Raw genomic sequence first — 14,891 nt, 5'->3', positions numbered from 1 at the left:
TTGTATGTTATAAGATGTATATTATATGACAATGCTACTTAAACAGTAAACATCTTGGTATGAAATAATGTTTAGGACACTTCACAAATTAAATAGATTATAATGGGGCAAAAGACAACAATAGAAACTTAAAAGCCAATCTACTTTTTTAGGATTTAGGATTTTATTAGTATTTATAGGCCGCCCTTTTCCCTGAGGGGACTCAGGGCGGCTTACATAAAATAAGGAAGGGAGGGTACAGACAATAGACACAAACAATACATAGAGGTAAAATAGTAAGCAACATTCATTCATCATTCGGGTGGGGACAAATTATCTTTATCCCCAGGCCTGACGGGCTAGCCAGGTCTTAAGGGCTGTGCGGAAGGTCTGGACGGTGGTGAGGGTACGAATCTCCACGGGGAGATCGTTCCAAAGGGTTGGAGCTACTACTGAAAAGGCTCTCCTCCGTGTACTTGGCATTTTAGGCCACTCAGTTGGCATTATATCAAAGCTTTAGGTACGTAGCATGTTGGTGATATGTTATCACTCCCTAATCATTCACATGTTTACGTAATAATATGGCTTTATGCAGTGGTGGGATCCTGCTGGTTTAACAACCAGTTTGATGATTGCATGTGTGCACAGTTTTAAAAAAAACTTACTGTTTTCTTAAAACTGTTACTGCTGGCGAGTAACAGAGTTGAGCGTGGCAATCTGCTCTACTGCGTGAATCACCTGAGAAGATATAAGTCAGTCAAGTGCAGGGGCAGGCGGGCCCATCTGATCGTTGGAACGAACTGGTTTGCTCCCAGCTGATCATCGGAGCTACCTGTTCACACGAACCGGTAGGAACCGATAGAATCCCACCTCTGGCTTTATGTGAGAGGAAACGCTGCATTGGAATCCATGGGAACAAGGAGAAATTAGTTTGGTAACAGCAGTTGGTAGTGGGATAAATTGTGGATGGGAACACATCAGAGGTGCGTTCCTACCGGTTCGCACCGGTTCGGTAGAACCAGTTGGTCAAATCTACTGAACCGGTAAGAAGAGGTTCCACCGGTGGACCCAGAATTAAGTTCCGGAACGCCTGCCCCGGCCTTGTCGCTCACTCGCCCCCACCCTTCCGGAAGCTGCTCCATTGCTTGCTCCCCCCCGCCCATCTGCACTATCCTAGCCCCGCCCACTGCTCACTGATTGGCTACCTCACCAATCTCCCCGCCCGCCTCTTAAGAACCCTATCTAAACCCACTTACCTTTTTTCCTGTTTGGGTCTCTATTGCTGCCTGCCAACTCTGAGGAGATAAGTAAGCTGCAACTAAGCGTGGGGTGGGGGAGCTGCCACGGCCCTGCGCTATAAGCAAGTCCGGTGACCTTTTGTGGCCTTGCAAGGATCGCGGGCTCGCTTATAGAGCAGGGCCACAGAAAGCACGGAGGTGGGGATGGCGGCGGGAGCTTACACGGGGCAACTGGTGTCTTTGACAAGTTTGGGGACCTCGCAAGGCATTTGCAAGGTCCCCGGACTTTTCTAAGATGCCTGGCTGCCAGAAAGCATGGGCGTGGGGGTGGGGACAGCAGCGGAAGCTTACATGGCACAGCTGGCGTCTTTGACAAGTTCGGGGACCTTGCAAGGCCTTGGTGTTTTTTGAATCGGGGCGTGCTGCAAGAGGCAGGGAGTAAAGTCCTTTTCCGGATTGTTGGTGGTAGAGGTGCGGGCCCGTGCTAACTAAAGCAAGTCTGGGGAAGTCCTTTGCACCAGCCAGAAAAGGTCTTCACTCCCCCCCCCCTCTTGAAGCGCGCCCCGATGCGAAAATGGCAATATTGGCGCACTTGGGGCTGCTGCTGCAATGTCCAGGCAGGCTAAACCAAGCCACGTGCCTCTCCCAACTGCTTTCGCGGCTTCCTGGAGTGCCTAGAACCTTCGCACTCTTCTCCGCGCTCTCCTTGGCTCCTCGCGCCGAGTAGTATAGACATCCAGAAGCGGCAAGGGCTGGAAACCCAAGCCCCCATTAGCCCTAAAAGCCGATTCTGGACATCTATTGCCGTCGTGAGGAGCCAAGGAGAGCGCAGATAAGAGCGCGAAGGTTAGGGTTACTGGACAACGTATGTGTGGGGCGGAGGCTGGAGCAGTTCCGCTCTGAATGGAGGGAGAGGAAAAAAGTTGGGATTCTCTCTGCTGCAGTCTTTAAATGGCAAAGAGAAGCCGAACTCCACCGCCCCCATTCACAGAGGAGCTGCGGCTCCCTTCATGCCCCCCCGGCCCCCTCCCTCCTGGGCTGCCAGAATATAATAGGCTTGTATAAATCATTTGGTGGGATTTCAAAGCATTGGAAAGTTGTGGGAGTACTTTGGAACATCTGCTTCATTGACCAGATCTGGAGGAGTGCTCAGAGCCCTGTAAAATAACTTGCCTAGCTTTAGTACAAATGCTAGCACTGCATGGTACTTTGGATTCTGTTCCAAACAAAGTACTGAAGAGAATACAAGACTGTAAATATAGTACCCCACCCACAACTCTTGAAAGTAGATATGTCATGAATCCAGGAAAAAGATGCCGCTGCTTTAAAAAGTACCAAGTAGATGCTGTGGGCTTTACATTCCTACATATTCAAAAACGGTGCATAGCCCTAACCTTATTATTTAATGAATTTAAGTTGTTGCCACTGCTTTGAAGTTAAATTCAGGTGTATGGGTGCCTCTTTCTTTTCTGTGTAATTTATAACTCTTATCTTGACTGGGAATGCTGACATCATCTTGGCCACTCTCAACTGGTCACATGGCCGGCAAGCCACTCCCACCCGGTCACATGGCCGGCAAGCCACTCCCACAAAGCAGTCCACACCCACAGAGTAGGTTCCAAATTTTTTTGAAACCCACCACTGGAACACATGCATTATTTTTCTAGTCTCCTATGTTGCAGCTTTTTCAAAACCAATATTTACTTACAGTAAGAGAGACCGCCTAATGCAGACTTTTTAATTTTGTTTGCTTTTTTGATTAAATGTCCTGAAAATTTAGACTTGAGTGTACCCAGAGAGGTCTGCACATGGTGAAATATCACGTAACAATTCACCTAACTGGATTGTTGACAATAGCTTTGCAATGCTGCCAGAGGTTGGTGGAGTAACAGCACAATAAATGTGGATTGAATTGCAAACTGGTTACTATACACAATGACCATAACCAACAGCCACCTGCCCAAATAAAATCCAGATCCTCTCAAGAGGCAATATCAGCTTGCTAATGGAGATTAAATAAGCCCAGCGGCTCAGAAAGAGGAAGTATGGAGCAACGCCTTTTTGATAAACAGTTTAGGAAAAACATGGAAACTTTCAGCGTATCAAGGCCTTCTTTTGTCTGTGGATACCGTGTTTTAACCAAATATAGGCTTACTAACATTCCCTAAAGGTTAAGAATTGATCAAATCACCTATCAGGGATGGAGAATCTGTGTGTGTCCGTCCATCCGTCCGTCCGTCCCCCCCCCCCGTGTGTGTCCGTCCCCAGCATACGTCTGGGACACCTTGAGCAATTTCAATCAAATTTGGTACACAGATGACTTAATCTCTGGAAAAAAATACTGTGGAGGTAAGACACCCCTAATACCCTTCGGGGTGTGTATTCTATTAAGATACAGCCTGTTTTGCAGTACTGCCATAGTGCTTCTACTGTACAGCACAGTGGAATTGCCATGGTAATTGCTTCACAGTATTCCACAAGGGGGCTCCCTCTGGTAAGGGGGATAACATTAGAAATTACATTTGGTCCGGACATTTCCACTCCTATAAATAAATACCTGGGCAACGCCCGAGTATCGGCTAGTTACTAAATACAATTCCTACCAGTCCCAGGCAGTGTGACCCAAGCTAACAGGTGCTCAGAAATCTAGTTCAGCAATATTTGGAGGGTCATGGGGGTCCTATTATAATTAGCATAATGCTAATCACTATGCATAATCGGCACAAAGCTAATGCCCAAGAAACAATTTTGTTTGGTTTTCATTTAAGACATTTGATAACTTGCATTATCCGTTTAGTCTGTAACTGGAGGAAGTGACTGGTCTAGGATTCATTGCTCCATAGTTCTATTCTCATATAGAGGCAAGAAAAGAAACAGCTGTTTGTCTGTTGTTCAGGTAGCCTCTGGAAGCCTCCTAAGCTTATCCAACTTATTTTAATAAGCAGTTACCGTAGATCCTGGTTAGATTGGCAATGGCAACTCTCCTTTGCCTTTTACAGGGAAACTGAAGTCGAATAATTTGGAGTCTCACACTCCAGGAATTCCATATGTAGGGTGTAAGCCAGGGGTGGGTTTCTTGCCCCGTTCCAACCGGTTCGGTTGGAACGGGGCCGGTGGTGTCCTCGTGCACGTGTGCGGCGCGCGTGTGCATGTGCGCGGCACACGCATGCGTACTAGTGTCTGTGCGATGCTCCAGCTGCTCCTGGAGGATCGCGCAGGTGCTGTATGCGTCCTGCGCATGCATGGAAGTGCAGAACTCGTCAAAACCGGGTAAGGAGCGCGGGCGCGCGGGTGGGCCCTTCGCCGTTCCCGGAAGTTACTTACTTCCGGGTTCGCCGACCAACCGGTTCGCAGAGACCGCCGCAAACCGGTTGAAACCCACCCCTGGTGTAAGCCTGTTTTACCTGTTCAGTAGCTTCTCCAAACTCTGTGACAATACGTTGATTTTAGATATAGAGTTGTTTGTCTTCAGGTTATGCTATTGAATATTTAAAAACAAATCCTAGATTCAGTAGAAGGTTGGACAAACAGGAATGGCCTATATCAGGGGTGTCAATCTCAAGGCCCGCGGGCTGGATCTGGCCCATAGGTTGTTTAGTTCTGGCCCGTGGGGTCGCCCTGGAAACAGCAAAGGACCAGCCCAGGGTGCCTCTACCAGCAAAAATGGAGCTCAGGTGGGCAGTGTGCGGCCCACCCATGCTTTATTTTTGCTGGCAGAGGGTTGCAGGAAGCCAGTGCAGCTGAAAATGGAGCTTGTTGTTTCCAGCCCTCCTGAGCTACATTTTCACTGGCAGAAGGTTGCAGGAGGCTGTCACAGCTGAAAACTGACCTCAGGAGTCTGTTTTCACTGGCAGAGCGCTCCACAGCGCTGGCAGAGCCACCACAGGCGTCCCTAACACGAGTGATGTCGAGGTGGCCATGCCAACCCTGGCCCCCCGAGGTCAAACACAACCCTGGTGCAGCCCTAGATGAAACTGAGTTTGACACTCCTGGCCTAGATGAATTCGCTGCTACTAGGTGGAAATTGAGACTTCCAGGAAGCAGGATTCAAGAGCCAACCTTTTCTCCAGGACATTATAATGATTCTCCTGAAGTGTGTAGTTAACAGTTGGGTCCATAGGATCCTTATAATAATTCTTCATTTATCTATTCAGATACTAAAACCATATTTATGTTCACTCTCTTTTCTTATCAACAAGCATTTTTTGTTATCAGGTTTCCAGTAGAAACATCATCTGCCTAATTCAATATACAGTACCAGAATCTGGTCTAGATGCAGATGCACTGAGGTCCAAATAGACTTTTGCATAATGACTTCTGAGCAAGCAGTTTTCTGCTTACATGGTTGCCTTCAATACTTACCATAAGTGCCTTAATATTACTAGGAATATGCAATACTCACTGTTCCAGGGATGGGACATTCCAGAATATTCCATTTTTTCCCCACAGATTCTGCTGGTCCAGATTTTCCATGAATAAATAACTAAAAACTACCAGATCACTAATGGAGCAGCCCAGGGGTGGGTTCCAGCTGCTGCTACCGCCGGTTCGCTCAGGGATGTGCTCCGTACCCACACGCGCATTGCAACAAAAAATGCTCTGCACATGCGCAGAATGCAAAAACAAAATGGCGGCAAAAGAACTGGTTTGGGAGCGCCACAATACTATCATTTCAGCCGAACCAGTAGGAACCCACCTCTGGAGCAGCCAAATCACTACGGTTCAGAAGAAAATTGAATGATGTAGTTTTCTCCCAAATTAGAATCATGAGTAGTTCAAAGAAATATTTGACAAAGGGGGACCAATATAATCCTATGATCTATCATGTCCTCCCATATGTAGTTATCTGTTAGCATATCAATGATTCAGAGTCATGTGGATATTGTATAAAACTATAATGTATCACTCAAACTGGCCATTCCCATCATGGTTGCCCAAGGGTATTATTTTCCAGGACTCCTCCAACAATTATTCTGGCATTAGGTTTCCTTCCCTCACCCTTGACTTTAGTGCATAAAGTGATGCAAAGAGTAGCTGGTCCCACTACCAGTTTTACAAATAACTCTGAACTTATACTAATCTAGTAATATACTAATGTAGTCAGGAGAGTCAGCCTGGGGTAGTGGTGAAGGTTTCAGGCTTCAAACCAGAAGATTATAACTCCCACTGAAGGCACAAAAGTCGGAAGCGAAATTTCGTTGGCCCATTTTTCATCTTCCACAGGCTTTGGAGACTTTCCTGAAGCATGGGGAGGGCAAAAATGGCCTCCCCCTGCCCTCTGGAACGCCGAAAATCAGCTGGGCAGAGCATGCATGCGCGCTGGAGCTGACATAGGGTAACGCCTCACGTGTCCTCATGCCATAGATTCACCATCACGGAGCTATAGTGGCCTTTCTCCAGCTGCCCATCACATGCAGCCTTCACTTTGCAAGATGATGAAGCAACTGAAAAGATACCTAGATCAACCATCGTATAAAACCAAAAGTGGACCACTGATACAACTCAGGTATGAGCCTATTTGGCAATATGAATGGCAAGGCTTTAACACTCCCCCGTATCTGTACTCTCCTATTGGAGGCTCTTTCTTGGGTGGCTGAGAGATGAGGCAAAATGCCCATGGTTTCTTGTAGGTAAAATAGCTTGTATTTCTGTTGCTTTGGAATGTCTACCTGAGGTAAGTGGGACAGCATCTTTACATTATGATCTGGGAGTTTTTGAGCTTGTGGAATCTGAGAAAGCAAAAAAGGGTTTGTTACACTTTTATCCCAAGCATTCATATGGCCACCTCTTCTTTTTTTTTTTTTAGGTTTAGTATATTTTATTTTCATTTTCATACACTCACATGTATACACCATACAGTATTAAACAATAATTGCATCAATTCCTCTTGTCAACAATGCCCCAGAAAATAAAAGCCCAATATACCTCTTCCATTCTTCATACACCTCTTTCTTTCCCCACCCTCCAACTTTCTATCTTCCCTCCATCATCCCCCTCTACCCTACTTCCCCTCGCCCTCTACCACTCCTCTCTCCAGATCCGCTCCCCCCCTTCCTTTTCGCCTTCCCCCCCACCCTCTCTCCCATCCCTCTCTACCCATCTTTCTTCTTCCCTACTCCTCCTTCCCTTGGTGTATTTCCACTATATATTGATGTATTTGGCTTATCCTATTTTTTTAAAAAAAATAAAGAAAAACAGTATACATGTGAAGTCACATTGCATTGAGATCTAACACATTGTGTCTAGCCTAAGATATATCCCTCCCTCCCCACACCCTCCCCCCAAACCCCCCCACCTTCCCCCCCCCGACTTCCCAGAACCCGTACACGGTATAGATTTTTAACAAACACAGTCTAAAATCTAATGAGAAAAAAGAAATAAAGAAATTAATAACATCTCTACATTGGTCTTAGCTTCTTGCTAAGCTAACTTTAAACAATTTAAATCATTCCTGATCTTAAGCATAGGCTAACTGGAATTTCTTGGTCCCGTATTTATTTTGCATATAGTCAATCCATTTTTTCCAGTCTCGTTTATATCTCTCATTTGAGTGATCTTTAAGATATGCCAATATTTTAGCCATCTCGGCTAAATTTGTAACTTTCAATGTCCATTCTTGAGTTGTAGGCAGGTCTTCCTTCTTCCAGTATTGCGCCACCAACAGTCTTGCTGCCGTTATTAAGTGCAGGATCAAGTTAGTCTCTACCGCTGTAAAGTCAGTACTTATACCTAGCAAAAATAACTGAGGAGTAAACTTTATCCTTCTTTTGAAGATATTTTGCATAATCCACCATATTTTTATCCAAAATGCCTTAACCTTTTGGCAAGTCCACCATATATGGAAATAGGTAGCATCGAGAGAACCACATCTCCAACGTTGTTGGAGATATGGCCACCTGTTCTGACCCCCTCCTCCGTCCAGTAACGAAATTTGCTGGCTGGGGAATTCTGGGAGTTGAACTCCGGACATCTTCAAGTTGCCAAGGTTGAGAAACATTGGCCTACAATAGTGATGGCGAACCTATGACACGCGTGTCAGTGCTGACACGCGTAGCCATTTGGGGTGACACGCACAGGATTTCATGCAATTCATCCTCGGCTCCTTCACGGCCGCCGAGGATGAAAGAATCTGTGCTGGAGGAACGGGGGGGGGTGGGACGTGTGATCTCCCCCGCCCACACTCACTTACTGTATCGCCGCCGCCCCTTTCTGAGCGCAGGGGCTGCTGGTAAGGCGTGTGTGCCGTGCGCACACACGTCATCAGCGCGGCGAGGGAGGACCCGCAGGAGAGGAGCGCGGGAACAGTGCGCGCCTCTCTCCAGTCAGGCCGGCAGAGAGAGTCTACTCCTGGGACTGTCGGTTACGACCGCACCACAGCAGGGAAGTAGTTTAAACTATAAATTGCGCAAAATTATGTTTTTGTCGAAGTGACACACAACGCGAGTTATGCTCGATTTTTTGCCGATTTTTGACACACCACGCCAAAAAGGTTGCCCATCACTGGCCTACAACATGATTGTTGGGAGACCACTATTTCTACATACAATATACAATATTGTATGTTCTTTTGTGTTTCAGTATTTCTTTTTCTGCTTTTGCTTTGGACCACCAAAATCCCGGGAATTGGAACAACATATTCAAAATAAATAAATAAATACAAGTAGGCCTTTGACTTACAACAGTTCATTTATGACCATTCAAAGTTATAACAGTCCTGAAAAAAGTGACAAGACCATTTTTCACACTTAATGGTCGTCTCCCCCTGGTCACTTGATCAAAATTCAGACACTTGACAACTGACTCATATTTATGACAGTCACAGCATCCTAAGTATTCCCCTTTCGTAACTTCCAGCAAGCCAAGTCAATGAGGAAGCCAGATTCATGGTTAGTAACTCTGATTCACTTAACAACTGTGGCAAGAAAAGTTGTAAAATGGGGCAAAACTCATCTAACTAATGTTTCACTTAACAACTGAAATTTTGGGCTCAATGGTGGTCGTAAGTTGAGGTCTACCTGTACTGCTAGGGGAAGCAATTATAATTATATCCCTGCTTCATGTGCAGACTGCTGTGTGAAGCATCCTCTACCTTGAATTCACTTTGGAAATCATTTTAGAGTTGTGTGTTCCCTGATCAGAGATGGTTTTCAGCCGGTTCGGACTGGTTCAGGCGAACCGGTAGCTCAGTTGGTCCTACCACCCGCCACATCCTGTCCGTTATTTCCTGCTTTCTAGCTCATCTCAATGATGAGGCACAGCTGATTTCTCCCCCCTCACTGTTCTACTTACCGTTACTGGTTTGGAAGGTAAGCAGCTGACTTCTAAATGCTCACTTTTCAGTGCTGTGCACACACTCTCTCACCAAACAAGTAGTTAAACCAGCAGCATCCCACCACTGTCTCTGATGCTCAAATCCATTAACCCTCCAGATCAACACTTGATTGTAGCTCCCACTTGGCAGCAGAGCCCATGGACAGTGGCAATAAACATCATAGTTCAAGGACATCCACAGAGTGAGATGTTTTAAAATATATCTAATACTTGTTTTTCAAGTTGTTGAACCGCCAGAAATGTAACATTTCTTCATTTTTTCCTGCTTAGGAGAAACAGGCACAAAAAAGTTAACATTGAAAACAGAAGAAATGAATTTCCGCATTGTACTAAAGCAAAGTTAGATATTCCGGACCTACAACAAAAAAAAAATTTCAAGGGGAAAACCAGGAGGAACCAAGACTCAGAATCCACATTTTGACACTTGAAATGATGTTTAAGTAGTTTCAGTTTCTGATGTTAAAAGTATTATCCCTATCAATACTGCCATAGGCATCTTTGCACATAGCGGGGGACTGAGGAGATATCACTATGCAAACTCTGTACTATGCACTCTACATGTGCAAATACAAAAAGGCAGAGCTTGCATTGTGATGTCACAGCACACATATTGCCATTTTGCAATAGAGATTAGGAATGGGTGCCCATGCTTCTGATCTGGTTAGTGTGTGTGTGTGTGTGTGTGTGTGTGTGTGTGTGTGTGTGTGTGTGTATGTATGTATGTATGTATGTATGTATGTATGTATATAACAGACGTGCAGTCACTAGAGGCAGGGGAGGCGTGGCCTCACCATTCATGAAGAAAAGGAAAGAATTTTAAAGAATTTTTTAAAAATAATTTAAAATAATTAAAGCCAAGGTAGTTGCTACCAGATTCTAAGTCACAGTGACTTGGAACAGTGCTTAGTGTTAACTGTAGGAGGAGGCCAGAGAACTAGGGACCTCTTTTGCATAAGAAATTTTTCGCCTTTTAAGAGTTAACCAAGGGTTAAAAAGCAAAGAATTCCTTATGCAAATGAGGCACGTGTTCTCTCGCCTCCTGTAGAGGGCATTTTTAGAGGCTTTTTAGAGTTCTCTGGGAGCAACTAGCTCAGTCTCAGAGCTCTGGCCTTCCATGAGGGCAGAGTTGAAATCCTCTCTGAAACAGCTGGAAAAGGTGCGTGTGTGGGGAGGGGGGAGGAATTCAAAAAGTTTGATTGCATGCAGAACCCACATTGCCTTTTCAAACACACACACACACACAGCTGGAGTATATAAGCCCAGCTTCACTGAAAAGGCAACGTGATTCACCTGCAATCAAAGGCTCCGATGGGAAGGCAGCATGGGAAGGGGGGGGGTATGGCAGAGGAGCTGCTTTCAAGCCTTTGGAAAATATATCCAATCCAACTTCTGTGTTTGTGTTTGAGAGTGAGTGAGTGAGAGAGGGATCCAAGTTCTCTGTGTGCGTGTGTGTGTTTGAGAGAGGGGGGAGGGAGGGAGAGAGGGAAGAAGGAGGGGGAGGGAGAAGAAAAAGAATGGGAAAACCTATTTTGCAAGGGGGGGAAATGCTGTCGCTTTAAATTGGAACTGAGCATGCCTGGCTGTGGAATTCTGGGAGTTGAAGTCCACAAGTCTAAAAAGGTGCCTCACCAGCCATAAAACTCACCGCACGTCACTGGTATATACATACACCCAACAAACAAACACACATACACACACTTCTATGAATAAATGTGTATATAAATATATAACATAAATGAGTGGCATGGTGGCCTTGAGTGGAACTCTTGCCTCATAATCAGGAGGCTGTGAGTTTGATCCCAGGTACTGGCAGATATTTCTCTCTCTGGGCATAAAGAGAAAATAGCTACTGGGAGCTTTGTGTAGGCGTCAGGAAGGGCATCCAGCCATTAAAAACTCGGTTCCATTCAGTCAACCTGATACCACCCTGATGCAAGGGATTACAGGGTCATTAATATATGCATACGTACATCAGAGGTGGGTTGCTCCCAGTTCAGCCGAACCGGTGATGGAATTCAGGCCTGGGTTGCAGTACTGGCAGCGATCCTGGCATGCCATGTCCCTGAACTGGTTCCTTTGCTGCCCCGGGGGACCGCGATTTTGGTTTTTAGTGACTCCATATGTGCGGTTCACTATAAATTGTTCTGCGCATGCACGAAAAACAATTTACATTGAACAGCGCACGCTAGCTAGCGGGTTGCGGACCAGTAGTAAAAACGGCGTACATACATACACACACACACACACACACACACAAACACTATATATGTCTGCATGTATTTTGTTTGCTTTTTTCTAAGCAGGTTGACCTGAGATGAAATAAACTAATACATATTTCTTCAATAAATATTCAAATAAATTTGAATATCATTTTGAATCGATTTCATGGATTACAGAAAGCAAAATATATTCCTCTACTGAGGCAAACATGTCTAATGTTCATTTCCAAACATAAACCGGTTTACTTCACAGTATGGCTGATTGGGGTACCAGCTACTGAAAAAGGCTGTTTTTACCATTTCCACGTCTCTCCCCCCTAAATTTTCATCTTCTTGGCCCGCTTCTCTTTTACCTCTTGGGTACAAACTAAGCTCTAGCTCAGGGGAGTAAGGCCCTTAGACGGCCTCTGTGTTCAGCCAATGCCAACTGCAGCTGTTTTTCAAGATAAGAAAAAGGGGCCTATGAAGCTCCAGTCAAAGCAGGAACCAGTTGGATACAACAAACAAAATAGTCAATCCCATTTGCATAGCGAAAAAAACTTCTATTGATTAACTGAGGCCATAAATGTTTGATGTTTGAAAGTCTCTCTAAAGACCTTCTGTTTAAAATGGAGGCGGCAGTGTCTGAAGGAAACAGGAAGGGCACAGGAAACTATTCCATCCTCAAGGGGCTGTGAATTGGGACTATCACAGTGATGGCAAACGTTTTAGTGCCCAAACCGTGCGTGTGCACATGGCCAAACTTAAATGTGCGCGTGCAGAAATGCCGGTAGTGGTAATCTGTCCTGGCTCGCAGAACCACAGTGACCCAGGTTGGCTACGCCCCCAAACCGGTTCCCCGGTCTCCATTGCCATCGATGGCATCTTGTTTATTAGCTTTTCATGGTCTTCGCCATTAACAGTGAACTGCGCATGCGCAAACAATGTGTGGTCAGCGCGAGAGAGTGAAGTGAGCAGTGCACAGACAAGGTTCACCGACAAAACCGCGCTTGACTAAACCGCGCCCGACTAAACCACGTCGCTGATGTCATCAACAGGGCGACAACAGCGCGGAGACAGAAGCACGCTGTAAACCCTAAACCTAAAATTAACCCCTAAACCTAATCCTAAACCTAACCCTAAACCTAATCCTAAACCTAAACCTAAACCTAACCCTTAACCTAACCCTAAACCTAATCCTAAACCTAAACCTAAACCTAACCCTTACCTTAAGTTGAATCGGCTTGCTTTCAAAGAGCTATTTAAAGCGCCCTTCTTTCTCCACGCTAGCTGTTTTTGCCCTGTTGATGACATCAGCGACGCGGTTTAGTCGGGCACGGTTTAGTTGAGCGCGGTTTTTACGGGTCACACACGAACAAACCAGTACCGGAACCCACCCAATTCACATGTATGTGCAGGCATGCACTTGTGCAAACGTGTGAACATCTGCATGTGTGGACATGCGCTGACATGCGCACATATGCAGCAGAGGCCCGAAGAACTGCCGGCCGAGGGGAGGCAGGACATCCCGACACCAGCAGCGCAGCAAGAGGTAAAATCTTTTTCTTTCGTGAGCTTCTGTTTTGTCATTGGCAGGGAAACAGAAGCTCGGGAAAGAAACGCCACAGGGATCTGACCTGGGACGACGGCATGCGTGCCAGCAGAAAGGGCTCTGTATGCCACCTCTGATACACAGGCCATAGGCTCGCCATCACAGGACTATCAGATCTAGAATGCAAATATCTGGATGACGGCTAGATGGTCGTTAACATTTTAAGGTTTTCTGTATTTATGTCGCTATTTGGAGATGATCCAGCTAGAATCAGGTAGCCTTGCATAAATGCATCCGCTGCATTTACAACCCTGTCGGAAAAGTATCCTGAGGTTACCTGTACTTTAGCAAGATTTGAGAATCTTGTTTCCAGAGTCCCCATTTTTCGATTTCTACTAAACAGTGCCACCCAGTGGCTCATAAGGGCAATAATCCCTGAGTCTTTATCTTATAGCAATAGCAATAGTAGTTAGACTTATATACCACTTCGTAGGGCTTTCAACCCTCTCTAAGTGGTTTACAGAGTCAGCATATTGCCCCCAACAATCTGGGTCCTCATTTTACCCACCTTGGAAGGATGGAAGGTTGAGTCAACCTTGAGCCCGTGAGATTTGAACAGCCGAACTGCAGTCAGCTGAAGTAGCCTGCAGTGCTGCACTCTAACCACTGTGCCACCTCGGCTCTCTTCAATACATAACCACTCAAGAACAGAGATTACATTAATGGCTTTAAGTCTACATGGAGAGAAGCAAGCTGTGGGGAACCGCAAGGTTCCGTCTTAGGCCCATTACTCTTCAATATCTTCATAAACAACTTAGATGGGGGAATAGAAGGGGAACTTGCTAAATTTGCAGATGATGCTAAGCTGACAGGAATAGCTAACGCCCTAGAAAATAGGCTCAAGATCCAGAAGGATCTTGACAGACTTGAACACTGGGCCCTATCTACCAAAATGAAATACAATGTAGAGAAAAGTAAAGTCCTACCCGTAGGTAAGAAAAACCAAAAGTGCAGATATAAATTGAGTGAAACCAGGCTTAATAGCAGTGACTGTGAGAGGGATTTTGGAGTCTTAGTGGACAACCCGCTAAATATGAGCCAGCAATGTGCAGTGGCAGCCAAAAGAGCCAATCCTAAATTGCATTAACAGAGGGATACAATCAAGATCAAGTGAGGTAGTAATACTACTCTCTCAGTGGTGGGATTCAAATTTTTTTACTACCAGTTCTGTGGTGGGTGTGGTATGGCTTCGTGGGCATGGTTTGGTGAGCATGGCAGGGAAAGGATACTGTAAAATCTCAATTTCCTCCCCACATACAAAGAACAATGACAGGAACTGGGCATGGCTAGTCTAGCAATAGCAATAGCAATAGCAATAGCAGTTAGACTTATATACCGCTTCATAGGGCTTTCAGCCCTCTCTAAGCGGTTTACAGAGTCAGCATATTGCCCCCAACAACAATCCGGGTCCTCGTTTTACCTACCTCGGAAGGATGGAAGGCTGAGTCAACCCTGAGCCAGTGAGATTTGAACAGCTGAACTGCAGATCTGAAGTCAGCTGAAGTAGCCTGCAGTGCTGCATTTAACCACTGC

This window comes from Thamnophis sirtalis, unplaced genomic scaffold (genome assembly GCF_051295495.1).
Source record: "Thamnophis sirtalis isolate CommonGarterSnake01/CBP01778 unplaced genomic scaffold, rThaSir2_p1.2 scaffold_1, whole genome shotgun sequence".
NCBI classification, from domain to species: domain Eukaryota; kingdom Metazoa; phylum Chordata; class Lepidosauria; order Squamata; family Natricidae; genus Thamnophis; species Thamnophis sirtalis.
The sequence above is the reverse complement of the archived record's forward strand: the minus strand, read 5'-3'. Positions refer to the sequence as shown.